Raw genomic sequence first — 16,642 nt, 5'->3', positions numbered from 1 at the left:
GCCGCCCTCACCACCACCCCCACCCAGCACCTCACCTACAATCACACCACCCCCACCACCCCAGATCCTGACTCACCTCAGCCGCCGCCTACACCACCACCACCACCCACCACCACCACATGCTCAACAACGCCCACACCACACTCCCCCACCCATTCACGCACCACCCCTCACACCACACCTCCTCCATCCCCTATCTCTCCATCAACCCAAACCACTGCCTCCTCAAACCATACTCCTCCACCTTCGCCCACCTGCGCCCGCACCACGCCCAGAACCACCCAAGCAAACGCACCCGCCCTACCCAGCGACCATGCTCACTATACCCGCCACACAACCAGGCCACCCCCCTCACCTCCCACCACCCGTACACCCTCACCAACACCACGTGCTCAGCCACCCTCACCACCCACACCCACCCTTACCACCACCACTACTAGATCAGGCCGCCTTTCATGCCCACCACCCAGATATACACCAACACCACCCCCCGGTAACCAGCCAACCAACCATACCCCACCACAAAGACCCCCTACCCCAAACACCTCCCCCATCACTCTCCCTCTCCACCAAGCACGATGGAAAAACCCCAAGTCCCAATTCCCCAAAGTCAAATCCCCTAACCACCGACCCATCCCCCATATAAGCACCAACCCGCCAACCCTAGCCAGCATTCAGCTACAGCCGCCCCACCAAGCAGCAACCACCAGCATGAAAATCACCCGCGTCCAGTGGCTATCTCACGGCCAGCCGCCCATCAGAATCCGACAGACGCACCAGCTTCTTCGCCGTCTACGCCGCACGAACCACCCATCCTCCATCAGGCTGTTCATCAACCCAGCCCACGAAACAACCAGAATGACCAACCACTGGACCAACCTCCTGCATCACCTCACCCCAGTCAACATGACACCAAACACCATCACCTACCACCTGCAGTCACGGGGTCGTGACTTTTCACGAACGACGGTGGTAAAATGCCCGCGACCGGACCTTCCGCCCCCCCCACCCCCACACCACCACCGGGCCACCACCACCCCACCACCCGAGGAGGAGATAACGGTCAGATTAGTGACCCGGGACAAGAGGGTCATCCGACCACCTCTGACCTGGGCCCCTTCTCCCCGCAACTACCTCAACACCAGGTGAGCCCAGACCCGCAACAAGTTATACGGCGGGTTAACCCTCGACAGCAGTGGGGTGGGACTGATACGTCAGTCCCTCGTAGTCGTGTGGTGACGACCACAACTTCACCCCAACGGGACAGGAGGTCCCTAGGTGAGCCACGGGGTGTTTCCACCTACTGCCACCGCGAGCCACGAGAAGTCCCTTCCTCTGCCGCAGTAACTCAGGTGAGCCACGAGGGGCTTGTCTCCTCTGCCACAGTGAGCCACGAGGGCGTAATACCCTCTGCCACTACCAGGACAGGAGGTCCTTTGACGAGGGAAGAGAGCCCTCTATAACAAATAGGGCAGGAGGCCCAATAGTGGATTGTACGGGGCTCACGCCCTAGCCACTCTAAGGGTAAGAGACCCTCACACACCGCCACAAGTGGGTCCCAGGACCGATCAACCTGGTGCCACGGCAATCACAAAGACAAGAGGGAGAGTCGCCTCTGTGCTACCCTCCATAAGTGTAAAGGAGACCACGGCCTCCGTGTGTACTCTCGAGCCAGCTAACTCCTGCAGGAGTAGCCGGACACCACCCGGGGGAGTTACCTCTAAAGTGTCACCTGAACAGAGGCCTGGTCCCAGTCGGGACCTACCTCCTACCCCCGGGAAATTCTTGTCTTCCCCAGGCACCAACGGGAGACGAGGCCGCAGCCCACACCTGACGGCGCATTCCCCGGTAGACTTCCACAGTCCTCGGACCCCTAGGCGAGCCCGGCAACCCGTCAACGCCGACCTCCCCCTGCCGCAGACCCTACGACGTCAGGCCCGTCTGCTACACCTGTTTGGCCCCAGTCCCTAGGGCCGACGCAGACAGGCCTCCCTTCACAGTGACCAGAGGAGGACCTACAACAGGTCGAGACCCCAGGCAAGAGGGTCTCCCTGCACCGTGACCAGAGGAGGACCTACAACAGGTCGAGACCCCAGACAAGAGGGTCTCCCTGCACCGTGACCAGAGTGAGGACCTACACCTTACAGTGACAAAGTGATATCGCCCCAGAAACTCGGGCAAGAATAGTGACTTCCTCTTCCCTGTAGTGATCCAGTGACAGAGTGAACCAGTGGGATTATACCAAAGAGTGTCCGTAAATACCATCCCCCAACAAAGTCTATAAGTTCTGGGTTCATCCGAACAGTGCACTCCCAAAGTCCAATCTAGAGTAGTCTCCCGTCCCCTTGCCAGTGTATGCGCGGGCGAGAGTCGCCGCGCCGAGCATAAACAGTGAACTCTAGTGCTCTACCTCCCTTGTTAATTTATAGTAATAATCCCTCCTCGGCTCCTCAAGCCCCGACATCTCCATTGCCCCGACACGCTAAGACCATTTGGACTTTGATACAAGTGAATCCCATCCCCCTACGGACTCTTAACCTGTTATAAACCATAATTAAGGAGTGTGTGAATATCCCATATTACAATAACGTAACTCTGTATGTTTGTATCCTCTGTTTATAATACCATTTTATGTGATATTGTTAAGGTGTTGTAATTAAGGTAATATATGTGTTAAAGGTGGACTGCCTAGTTTTTATGTCCTGTTCCCTTGTTAGTGCATTACGTCCGGTCCGGAAAAAGGACCCCGTTCAGTAGCTAGTGTCTTTAGTACGAGGAGTCGGCCTAAAAACACTCAGCATAACAAATGTTGTAGCTCAAACATCCCTCAAATCCTGAGAATTAAATCATGCATCAATTAATCCTTAAGTGCATACAACTGTTGCGATTTTTCAAAAAATAATAAGTACAAGTGGCAGCATACCGTCGTAGACGATGCCAGAATACTGTAACGGAGCAAGTACTACTTCGATATATGTGGTAAAGCTAACATTGTCGGCCAATATTGCCTTTACTCCAAACAAATTATAGCCTATTGATACAATGTTCACAAAAATTCGATTAAACAAGCCACTGTTAAGAAGAAACTCATCTAAAATATGGTGATAGCCTACATGACACAATGTCGAAAAAATAATGAATCAGTGCACTTATTTCTTCCTCAGAGAAGTTCACTGCCCTTCTGTACATAATATTTTGGTGGCCTTCCACTGCTTCAATACTGTCTTGGAAATTATGACTGGCGGTGTGGAAACATCGTCTGCTACCACTATGACGTCATACTCCGGTGTACTGTGATTGGTTACTCAGGTTTAACTAGAGAAACCTTCCGCTCCTTGATTGGCCAACACTTGCCCTGGCGCAACCTGGTGTTGGTCTTAAGATTGTCGTACAACACTCTCCAGAATACCACTTATCAAAACCTCGTATGCACATCGCAAAAGTTCTCGCAGATTTTCTTGTAACCCAGACGCCTTTCAGAATCCGCCCCCTGGTCATGAAGCCAGCAGCTGGTAGTAAAGTCAGGTAGATGGTATGCATAAAACTATCTATGACCTCCACTTAAAGTTACTCTTTAATCCCCAGCCAACATCCTTGCTGGGAGCTGGACATACGACTGATACATAATTGTGGGTAGGAGTCCTCCTAACTGTGAGCTTGGAGAGTTACGACCTCCTCTTTAAAAGGTGCTAAGAGATGAATTTTTCGCTACAGATAGCAAAGACGTGTGGTAGAAAACAACCAAAGTAACTTAATAAAAGTATTTTTATGTACATATTATTTTCTAAAGACATAATTTTATTCTTTTCTGAAATTAATCCTAAATTTGTAATAAAATCACTTAGAGTCATTATATATTTTCCACTATATAGATTTCTGGCTGATACAGACTGATCGGACGTAAACAATAACATCGAGAATTCTTCACACGAGGCTTAAAGAAGCAATAATCCACACGAAGAACAATGGAGGCATTTCAGCCACAACAAACATGCACCTCAAAACCCAAGCGCCAGAGAATGGCCACCTGGACACAGGGCGAAACACTTTATCTGTTGTCTCTTCTTTGTGAGAGGAAGCACATAATTAAGGGGTCACTTTCTCCACAATTAACGGCAAGAATGAAGCAGCAGGCCTGGGAAGAGATTACTAACCGCATCAACTCTTCACACCCTCATGCAATCCGAACCAAAGGGGAATGTGAAAAAAGGTGGTACATGCTGCAGTCAAAGGCAAATGAAAAATTAACAGCATTCAAGAAGCAGATGACAGGAACTGGTGAGTCAACATTGAATTATTAAGATTAGAAGGAATCTGTATTAGTCTTATACAATTATTGGTACTTTAACAAATGCCACAAAGGGATTTCTGAAGTTAAACTGTGCTATTTAATGTTTTCCTATTATCTGTTCACATTTGATAGTTGATGTTATTGGGTACCATCCATTTAAAATTAGCACAACTAGGATTTCACTCAGGGTGGGGGGACAAAAATTTATGATCATTCTTGCACATATCTAGAATTATATCCTCCTTGCTTAACTGAAAGATGCCAACAGCATTGCAGGCACATCTGAGAATGACAGAGTAGGAGAAATTGAGGTAGCGAGTCCCCTGCCCAGCTGTGGACACTGCCTGGTGCTAATACAATATTATTTTCAGGCTGCTGTTGTGACAGATAGCTATTTGCACACCAAGCGCTCCTGGCATAAAGCCAAATACAACAAAATAAATAATCATCTGCGTGAAATAGACTGGCATTTTGAATTCCAAAGCCTGTCAATTGATGCCATGTATGACTGATTGCAGTCCATCCTTAGCCCACTAATTGACCAGTATGTGCCGAATATGCCTAGTACACCTTCCTCACTTCCCAGATCACCTCCCAAGGCCTTAAAAAACCATCGCAGGAAAGCCTGGGAAACATACAAACACTCCAGGAATGTTTATGGAAGACTATCTCCTGAGGCTTCCCGAGCTCTGTCACACTACGACTCTTTCAACGACAGCTTTCGTAACTACCCGGTACTTTACACACATGCAAATCAATCACGAAATGTCACTAATTAGAAAACTACAGGTCTCCTCAAAACCATTTCACCAGTACATCAGAAATAAGAAAGTAGGTGCACCTTCAGTAGGCCCCATAAGATTGGACAATGGTGTGTTAATATCAGACTGTACTCAGATGGCAGAAACTTTTGCTACACATTTTCGTACAGTTTACTCAACTCATGCTCCTTACGCTCCCTTCCCTCACCAAACTTTTGAGGGTATCCTCGACACAGTAACCCTATCCTTGCAAGAAGTGAGAAATAGGCTCGCAGCACTGGACCCGAACACCAGTATGGGATCTGATGGCCTCCACCCCAGTCTTCTAAAATATTGCCCAGCCTTAGCCTTACCCTTGTTTTTGATATTTCAAAAGTCTGTCACCATTGGTAAACTGCCACATGATTGGAAAAAATCCATTATCATTCCTTTATTCAAGAAAGGCTCTCGACACAAACCTCTTAACTATAGGCCTATTAGCCTAACCTCCGTCTGCTGCAAAACCCTGGAAAGATTTATTACAGAGGCATTATACAACTACCTTGACACTAATGGAGTGCTGTCAAATGAGCAGTATGGATTCAGACGGTAGAACTGTAGATGACCAACTGTTACTCGTGTATAATGATGTTACGGCGTGGGTGGATGCTGGGTATGTTGTGAATGTTGTCTTGTTTGACTTTAGCAAAGCCTTTGACATCGTCAACCATTCGATACTCGCTGACAAGCTGACGATACTTGGGGTCAGTGGTTCCTTGCTAACTTGGATCTCTGGCTTCCTGTCCGGTCACACCATGCAAGTGTCTGTGTCCGGCTGCGCCAGTTCCTCAAGGAAAGTTCTCAGTGGTGTTCCCCAGGGATCTGTTCTAGGCCCCTTGCTCTTTCTGGTATATATAAACTTTCTACCCTCAAACATACACTCCAAATGTAAATTCTTTGCTGATGACATGAAGATTTACCTCAAGTTGCACCAAAACACTTGTTCCATATTAGCTGCAGATATAAGTACATGCCAGAAGGACATTGATATGGTCTACAATGTCACTGAGTCCTGGGGTTTACGTTTCAGTCTTGACAGGTGTACTGTTCTGCAATGTCAGAGAGGCCCAGTAGACTGGAATTCTATTGGCACACTTCAGTACTATCACATGAACAACACCAGCCTCTCCATAGAAACTACACACAAAGACTTGGGTATCTTGGTTGACAGTTCACTGAAATTTCATTCGCACATAAGAAATACTGTAAAAAAGGCAGCAGGCCTGTCAAATAATTTATTAAAGTCCACCCTCTGTCGAGACCGAGATTTTATGTTGACTTTATTCAAATCCCACATCAGACCCATCATGGAGTTTGGCTCCACTGCATGGAACACAGGCTACCACGGAGATCAGAGGCTCCTGGAGTGTGTACAGCGCAGATGGACTAAGCAAATCAGTGGCCTGTCCGAACTCAGTTATGCTGACTGTCTGAAAAACCTGGGCCTGTATTCTGTAATAGGAAGACTGATCAGAGCTGACCTCATTAAATGCTGGAAAATCTTCCATCGCGAGTCCCCAATTGCACCGCCTGAGCTTTTTTCTCTTCCTTCATTAACTCACACCAGGGGCCAAGATTCAAGGTGGCCAAGCCCCACACTTCAGCCGATTGTAGACGCAGGTTTTTCAGCATCAGATGTACAGACCTGTGGAACTCTCTTTCAGATGATGCTGTTAGCGCTGACTCAGTTGCATCATTTAAAAAGTCCCTCCACTCACAACTAGGTCACATCCTGTTCGACTATATTGAATAACTACGATTCTTAATTCGAAGTCCTTCAAGTAGTGCAACTACCGTGCATATGGCACAAAACTCAGCCTCTAATCAATAGTCTATTCTGATGATGATATATATAGGAAACGGGGCTGTCGTGCCAGCAGGTATGGGCTGCCCTACTTCTTGAAAAGCAGATTCCTACCGAGCCATACTGTTAATTGTATTAGGGTAGCCAACCAGGTGAGTAAACTGATGTCTGGTGGTGAAATAGAGAAATATTATATTCATCGGTATTATTTTACAAGTGGACAATCTGCAGTTTTGGAATTTTAGCACCATTAACGTATAGTATAGTCCCTAAGGATCACAAAGAACCCCCATTACTCCATTCGGAAATTTATATTTTCAGAGATAATGAATTTAATTTGAAATTCCCAAATAAACCTACCTTGGATGTTCACTCAGCCACTTCGGGTAAAAAAATGCGTGCGTTCGTACATTTGTTTCTCTTCCCTTCGACTGCGCATACGTCTCGTAGGTTTGTATCACCCACTCATATGCCTACTTTAGGTCACGTGATGGAATTTGGCCAATGATTTTAAATCGCGCTTTTTGATTCAATGTGGATGGAAAATTCAAATCCTTCTCCCTATGGCTTCTGAAGAAGAAAGATGCGCTGTGTGTCCCTGGTGTGATATTGATTATTTACGAGTGATAAAGCGTTTCCACTCGAAATCTGAGGACGACACGGTGTATTACCTTCGGAAGTTTATTGCCCAGACTGTCAGGAATCTTGTAAATTTTGAAAAGACAGACATCAGTCGTACTGTGGTTGGTACAAAAAGTACGCAAAAACCAAGAAACGGGTACAGTGTAGTTTTTGTTTCTAACTGCAAAGGAACTTTTCTGGACAACACACACCTTCTGGCTTGAAAAATTATACTGTTCATAAACCACTGGATTCAAAGGTTCTGGAACCACAACGTTATTGCCAGACGACCCTCGTCCTGGACAATCGTATGTCAAGGGTAAGCATTCCCCTAGGATAGGTTAGGTATATTGCGGTAGGTTTGGTTAGGTTTACTGTGTTTGGTGAGGTTAGTAGTGTATTCCCCTAGGATAGGTTAGGTAGGTTTGGTTAGGTTTAGTGTGTTTGGTGAGGTTACGTTATGTATTCTAGGATAGGTTAGGTGTGTTGGGATAGGTTTGGTTAGGTTTAGTGTGTTGGGTGAGGTTATGTTACGTATTCTCCTAGGATAGGTTAGGTATGCGGGTTACGTTTGGTTAGGTTTAGTGCGTTTGGTGAGGTTACGTTACGTCTGTTTGGTCAGGTTTCGTATGTTCTGTTATGTTACCCGGTGGTGCAGTATATTTTTCTGGTGGATTTTAATGCGATTTGAGTTGTTTTTTACTTCATTTTTTTCGGAAAATGCTTGATTTCACCTACTTGTCCAATCAAAGTTCATGATTGGAAAAGAGGGGTAATGAGGCACTTCCGACAAAAATGAAGGTCAAAAACATTCGAATCACATCAAAAACTACCAGAAAAATATATTGCACTACCTGCGGGGTGTATTGGCCACTTGTAAAAATTTACCTTTTTCATCTTCATAGATCACTGCAAATACTTTATCATTGTTTGTTAACTGCGGAACATACACTGTAGCTTTTTTGTGAAATGTGTGTCACATAATGTACCAGTGACATTAATTACTTCTATGAATTTCATAATTGCTTCTCCCTGCCAAATTTTAGCAGGGGATGCTTGCTGCACCCTAGCTAGGCCCCTCCCCATTTTCTAGTTATGGTATATTCCCTGTTCTAACAGGGATGTTGGTGATGGGGAGACCTACTGTAAATTATTTCACTTGTAACAAAAGTGTTGTAGGAGAAAAGTGTCTGGAAATGTTGAAGTATAATGAATTCCAGTTGTGGCATGTGCTAAATATTATGAAAATTTATTGGGAGCCCAGCTTATGGTGGCATTCCAAATTGCTGAATGCTATGTAACTTAGTTGTTTTGGGGTCATTAGTATATTAGACTATTATCATTTGACACTCTTAATCCTTTCAAAAAAAATTAATTGGCTAAGATGAGTGAAAGCTCCCTTGCATGTACAGTATATTTCACTTGTCCATTTTTCTCAGTACACTTCAGCCATGGTATCATTATCATAGCATTTTGATTTTGGCACAGTTCTGAAGCTGTTAATTATACTGCATATCGTTATCAATTGTACACATAGACTGAGGCAAACTGGCACCAGTGATGATGAACGTTAAGATTAATTATGGGCCAAGATTAATCTGTTACCGTTTTTTTTCCATACTGAACCTCACCAAGACCTGTATTTGATCCTATCTATCTGTCTATTGCCAGACACCATAATCCCGCAAAGGGTGGCCATTTGACACTGAGTTAGTTGTTTTACAGGGAGGGGCACCAACCCTCCACCAACCCACTTGTTGACACGTAGGGAGCACGTATGGTTTGGTTATATGGTTACCACCCAGCGTTGTAAATGGTTTCTTGGCTTACAGGAAACCATTTGGCTTGTCACTGAATGTAAAGCCACCTGTAAAGGAAAGAAAAGGAAAAAGAAGTGACAGGAAAGATAGGAGAAATAGGAAGAGAGGAGGGCAGGCACAGAAAAAGAATGATTAAAAAGTTAATTATATCAATATGATAATTGTATTTTAAATTTTTTAAAATATGATATGATTATGGTTTACCAAATCCGTGCAAATTTTATTAGTCTTCTTTATAGTCGTACACTTTGCCATACTGGAAGCTATCCTACATTTTGCTGCCAATTTTATACCTTTATTGCATTAATTTTGGTCATATATGAGTTATAATTTGGTAACTTACTCTCAGTTGTACTGCATGAACCTCATTGAAGACCATTTTGCCACACATTGATCCAAACTAGCTTTGGTGTTTATTCATTCCCACCAATAACAGTATGTTATACATGTTATCGAGTAGGATCCAATAACATTAAATCTTGGATATAATTAGTGAATTTTTGGATATACCATAGGCTACTGTTCAAGTTGTGCCAGCTACAAAGAATACTTCTGAGTACTTATATCTGTTGTACTATCAAATGAATGGGATATTTACAGGTGGAGGTCCAGCCATGGAGGAGTTAGATGCAATAACCCAAGCAGTGTGGGACATTATGGGTGAAGGCACCAAGTTGCTGCGAGGACATGAACGGGGTTCAGATTCAACCTATGAGTTGGTGCAGACCCTCATAACTGACAGGTAAATACCAACTGCCCAGTCATACAGTGTATCTTATAACAGTGATTGTTTTAATATCAGATGACAGTATTCTATTAAACTTCAGATGACAATCTTATTTGCTTTAATATTAGATGAAAAGAAATGAGATACTTTCCAACTTTAGGCTGTATGAATCATGGTTTTGTGATAAAAAATAATCATACTGTTCTTTCTGAGAAGGATGGCTTCTTGATGTGACATCCTTGGAGCAATAGAGAACACTATTTCAGTGAATCCAATACAGTTGTTTTAAATTGAAGTTCATATTTGTTTTCAGTAATGGGCAACAACTGGAAACAATATATTTATTGTAATATACCATGAAATTATTGTACATTGTATCTTGAAGGAACTGCTATGAAATTACCTTACACTTATTTTACATAACTTTATTTATCATGTGCAATTCATTGCATAGGTATAGTATGCACAAGTTAGGATGCATTCCTGTTTACATCAGTGCAAAAATTATTTTTTTCTTTACAAATTATACACTGTAGTATATAATATACTGAACAGATTATATTTAATACTAATGGCATCTTTCTTTGTTACAGTGAAAACACAATATTGGAGGGAACTCTCTTGGCTCCGTTACCAGCAGAGAAAGCTCCTCTGGCTGCATCACCAGCAGAGGCACTAACATCAGCAAAGGTGGCATATGTGGCTGCAGCACCACAGTCACCCATGCCTCGACCACCACCAGCAGAGGCAGCACTCCTAGCACCATCACAACCAGCAGAGATGCCACGTGTTGCTACATTACCACCATCACAACAGTCACCCATGCCTCCAGCAACACTAGTGCAGCATCATCATCTTAGAGATGATGATGTTGAGGCTCTAACAAAGAAGAAACTAAAATTAGAAATTGAATTACTTGAACTTCATAAAAAAAATGAACTTGAAAAACATGAAGCAGAAATGGAATTACTTGAACTCCAGAAAAAACGGTTGGAAAACCAATTGCCTAATTAATAACCAAGTTGTAGGTCTGAAAATGTGCAATGCCCACACAGTTAAGTAGATAATGGATAATTTATACTAGAAACAATAGTGCAATAATGCTCCTACCAGAGATATTATGTTATATTTTTTGGAAATGTATATTTGTACGAAGACCCATCCCTACGTGTTAAGTAGGGTTGGTGGAGGATTAGTGCCCCTCCCTGTAAAACAATTAACTCTAAGCCGTTGGCCACCCTGTTTGGGATACATGGCGTCTGGCAATGAATGAATGAATATATTTGTATTGTGTAAGTAGCATGTTTCATTTATAAGCCTTCTAATGATATGACAGTGGGGATCAGTAAGAATAGTCATAATGATGATGAAGATGCATTGGGTGGACATCTTACCTGGCAGTGGGGCATTGGTGAACATCAAGATCACTCTGCATTTCTGCAAAAACAAGGAATAGAATACATTTTGTAAGTTGAACAACTCGGGTCATGGTTAAGTTCATCATGTCATTACTTTATTATAATCAAATATTGATGTTATATTTACACAACTCACCCAAAGTGCAGATTACAAAAAAAATCTTTGTAGCAGAGGCCATCTCGTGCTTGTCCTACTGCAGCTGCCTCTGGAAGCGGCAAAGGGTTGCCACCGACTCCACCTTCAGGCTCGTGGTGCTCATCTGGGAGGTTTATATTTCGCTCTTTGCAGATGTTGTACAGGACGACACAGGCAATGATGACCTCACAGGTTTTCCCAGGACAAAGCCTGATTTCTCCATGGAGGACATGAAATTGACGTTTCAGATGCTGAATATCTCTCTCAACAACCAACCGTGTCTGCTTGTGAGCTCTGAAATATACAGTATATAACCTTAACATTTTGCTGTTCATATGCACATTGCCAGGCTTAAGCTTTAAGGAAATGGTTGCAATTACACAAAATTATGAAATCACTGTCATATAAACTGGTGCTACAGTAGTCAGCCACCTCATTCTATCCTAATGTGACCTGACTTTACCTGAATGAAATACTACAGTGACAGGAGAATAAGCTTGCTCATGATGATATTATCAAATCTCTCCATCAAATCATGAATGAATTTTTAAACTCAGTACAGGCAACACAATGTGAAAAAAAAAAAAGATAATGCCAAGGCAATTTGCTTTGGCCTTTTTTTTCCCCCTCACTCATCATTCATCGTTCATTTTTAAAGGCACCTCTCTAGGGTTCAAGCAAAGGCCTCCAGATAAACAAAAACAAGATACGATTCCCTTTTCTTCCCTATATATTTTTCCTGAAGCTGTTGAACAATGAATATGGCAGCAGTGGTACCTTTGCCTTCCATGAACCCAAACTGCATCTCAGCAGTATTCATGCTTTCTCTAATCATTACTACCTTCTACAACTCTCTCCATTACCTTCATTATCTGGTCAAAAGATTTATGCCTCAATAATTTCCTTTTTTTGGCTTATTAATTATGAACTGTAGTTGAAAACCTAATTTGACAGCAATAGGGAAAATATCACTTAGCAGTTATGCCTATTTGTGTGAAGAAGCAACCTTCTTTGATGAAATTACCAGGAAATTTCGCAAGATACAACTGCAAAATATACTGACATAACTAATGCATATGCAATACAGGAAGGGTATTAGTGCACAAGTTCTATCTATCCATCTATCTATCTATTGCCTGACGCCATAATCCCGTAAGGGGTGGCAACATGGAATGTAAGAGGTGCAAATGATGAGGTGAAAGAGAGAGAGATTGTCCAGGTGCTTGAGGGTGTGAAAGTGGATGTATGTGGAATAACTGAAACAAAATGGAGAGGAGAAAGTGTGAGAGAATGGGAGTATGGATGGGGTATATGTGCAGGAGTAGGTGAGAATGAGAGGGCAAAAGAGGGAGTATGTATAGTTGTGAGTAAAAGATGGAAGAAGAGCATAAGACAGTATGGATCACTTGGGTCAAGGATTGTGTGGGTAAGGTTGAAAGTTGGAATACAAATGTGGGCGATTGTGTGTGTGTATGCGCCAACACAAGATCGTGCTAGCAGAGTGAGAGAAGAGTTCTGGACAAATGTGGAAGTGTGCATGGAAAAGTTTGGAAGGAATGAGAGAGTGTTTTTGATCGGTGATATGAATGGTAAAGTAGGGAATGTGAAGGTGGATGGAATAGTTGGTGAGTGGGGTGTTCCTGCTGAGACAGATGAGAATGGCAGTGCGGTAGCAGACATTTGTGCTGGGAGGGGGTTGGTGATAGCCAATACCCTCTTCAGGCATAAAATGATCCACAGGTATCCATGGTGAGTGATGAGAACAGTGGGTGGTGAACTGAATGAAAGGAAGGCAATGACTGATTATATGTGTGTGGATGAAATGATGCGAAGATGTATAATGGAATGGATACAAGAGCTTACAGAGGTTGGGAGAGTGGACTTTCTGACCACTACATGGTGGTGTCCAGAATTAGGATCCAAGTAAGATGGAGAAATAGAGGAAGGGAAAGACGAGAGGAAGGAGTAGTTGCAAGGAGAGTGGAAAGGTTACAAGAGGATGAGAAAAAGGCAAAGTATAAGAGAGAAGTGGTGGAACGATTGGGCAAATATGAATTGGAGCAGATGGGGGACGTGGAAGGTGTGTGCAGGATATTTACAGAAGAAATATGTGCAGCATGTGATGTGGTGTGTGGGAGGAAGAGAAGACGGAGGGGGGTGCAAGGAACAGCGTGGTAGACTGAAGAGGTGAGACAGGCTGTGGCACAAAAGAAGAAAGCACAGAATGAATGGATGAGAAATAGGGGTGTGGAAGAAGTTAAGAAGTGGAAGAGAGAGTTATATGTAGAAAGAAAGAGAGAGGTGAAAAGATTAGTAAGAGAGAGTAAGAAGAGAGTGGATGTGGAATTTGGAAGGAATTTGAGTGTAAAGTGGAGGGACTAAGAAAATGTTCTGGAAAGAGGTGAAGAGAGTAAGACAGGGTGGAAGTGAGGTTAGCAGGGGAGTGAAAGATAAAAATGGTAGATTACTAGTGAAGAAGGGAGAAAAAGTGAGCAGATGGAGAGAACACTTTAAGGAACTGTTGAACATACAGGATGGAAGTAATGCGAGTATAAGTGGCTGGGGAATGGCTGGGAGAAGGAGGGAGGTGAGAAGACAGGAAGAAATCAGTAGGATAGAAGTTGTGGAAGCAATGAAGAAAGTTAAATTGGGGAAAGCCCCAGGAATTGATGGCGTGTGTGGTGAAATGCTGAAGCATGGGGGAGAGATAGTTGTAGAATGGATGTGGAAGATGTGCAGATTGGCCTGCGAGGAAGGTAGAGTCCCAGAGGATTGGAAGTCAGGTATAATTATTCCCTTGTACAAAGGAAAAGGGGAAAAAGAAGTGTGTGGTAATCATTGGGGCATCTGTCTTCTTAGTATAATAGGAAAAGTGTATGGTAGGAGACTTATTGACAGAGTTAGAGAAAGAACAGAGGAATTAGTTGGAGAAGAACAGAGAGGCTTTAGGAAGGAAAGAGGTGTAAATCAGATATTCATTCTAAGATCTTTAGTGGAAAAGTTTCTAGAGAAGGGAAAGAAGTTATATGCGGCTTTCATGAATTTGGAGATAGCATATGACAGGGTGGATAGACAAGGATTGTGGAAAGTATTAAGAATATATGAAGTAGATGGGAAGTTGTTGAATGCTGTGAAGAGTATGATGGTGCGAAGGCTGCAGTGCGTGTGGATGGTGAACTAAGTGAATTTTCTCTTTGAAGGTTGGGTTGAAACAGGGATGTGTCATGTCTCCATGGTTGTTCAATCTGTACACGGATGGGGTAATAAAAGAGGTACAAGGTAGGGTAGTGGATGTTGGAGCGGCCCTGGTGAGAGAGGATAGTGTTTGGAAACTCCCTGTACTGTTGTTTGCAGATGATACTGTGTTCTTGAGTGAAGACGAAGGGGAGCTGCAAGGCTTGGTGGATGAGTTTGGGAGAGTGTGTAAGAAACAGAATCTAAAGGTGAATGTAGGGAAGAGTAAAGTGATGGTCTTTGAGAGAGGTGAAGTCAGTGAATGTACAGTGAGGTTGGATGGTGAGGAATTGGAAAATGTGAGTACATTTAAGTACTTGGGTAGTGTGATGTGTAAGGATGGAGGTTTGGAAGGTGAAGTGCTTGAAAGGGTACCATACAGCAGGGAAGAAAGGTTGCTGGTTCCTTGAAAGCAGTGATAAGAAACAAGAAACAGGGAAGTGAGCATGGAAGTGAAAAAGTTACTACATGACAGTATTGTAATACCAACTCTAACATATGGAAGTGAAGCTTGGACGTTGTTGGAAGGACACAAGTCAAAAGTGAGAGCAGTGGAAATGAGTTATTTAAGAGGAGCCTGTGGAGTCACATGGAGAGACAGGCTGACGAATGAGGATATAAAGGAGCTTTGTGGTGTGGATGTGGATGTGATAGGAAGTGTTATGAGGAACACATTGAGGTGGTTTGGCCATGTGGAAAGGATGGAGGGTGAAAGACTGACGAAGAGAGTGTATATGAGTGAGGTGGAGGGGGGAAGAGGGAGGGCGAGGCCAAGGATGAGATGGAGGGACGGGGTGGAGAGGTATATGAGAGAGGGGGGTGTGAGTTGGGAGCAGGGCAGTGAAATGGTGGGGGACAGGGTGACGTGGAGGCGATTTGTTTGTGGCCACCCCAAAAGGGATTAAGGCATCTGGCAATAGATATATATATATATATATATATATATATATATATATATATATATATATGCCATTGGAACCTGGTGTCTGGAATATTGGACAGAACTGGGATTTTTCAAGTCTTTATAAAGTAGGGAACCCCTGGGTAGGGACCTATGAGCTTTGCAACTATGAGCCGATAGGCGGAGGGTGGTAGGCTGAGTACCCTCCCAGTGCCATGCCTCGCCCAGCACCCCTGGCATCCAATGGGATATATATATATATATATATATATATATACAGTATATATATCCACCATTGACATGCTCAATCTCTTAACTCATACCATCCATCAATTTATCTTTTTGGAGAAACTCATGCAGTAGCTCTAGATATCTCTAAAGCTTTCGACAGAGTATGGCACCGTTCCCTGCTGTTCAAACTCCCTTGCTATGGACTAACGTCTTTTGTTCCTTTGATTTCTTCTTATCTTAGTGACAGGAAAATAAGAGTAAAAGTAGATGATGTATATTCGAATTTCCACTCAATTAACGCCGGCGTGCCGCAGGGATCAGTTCTGGCACCAACCCTATTTCTGGTTCATATTAATGATCTCTTATCTGTCACTCACAATCCAATTCACTCATATGCAGATGACTCAACACTACATAGTTCATTCACACTCAGACATCCATTTACAAAGTCTAATATCTCTACCTCTCAACTCAGTACAGCCATCTCCATAAATCAAGATCTATCTACTGTACAATCAGTGAATGGGGACAAAACAAGCTTGTCTCTTTTAATGCTAGTAAAACTAAATATATACAGTTTACTAATAGACAGATATTACCAGATTCGTACATTACCTTCAGTGCTACTAATATTCCCATCTCCAAAAATATTGAAATTC

The sequence above is a fragment of the Coenobita brevimanus genome, chromosome 6, assembly GCF_032717465.1.
Source record: "Coenobita brevimanus isolate Jiangsu-jjx chromosome 6, ASM3271746v2, whole genome shotgun sequence".
Lineage (NCBI taxonomy): Eukaryota > Metazoa > Arthropoda > Malacostraca > Decapoda > Coenobitidae > Coenobita > Coenobita brevimanus.
This window is presented reverse-complemented; position numbering follows the sequence as displayed.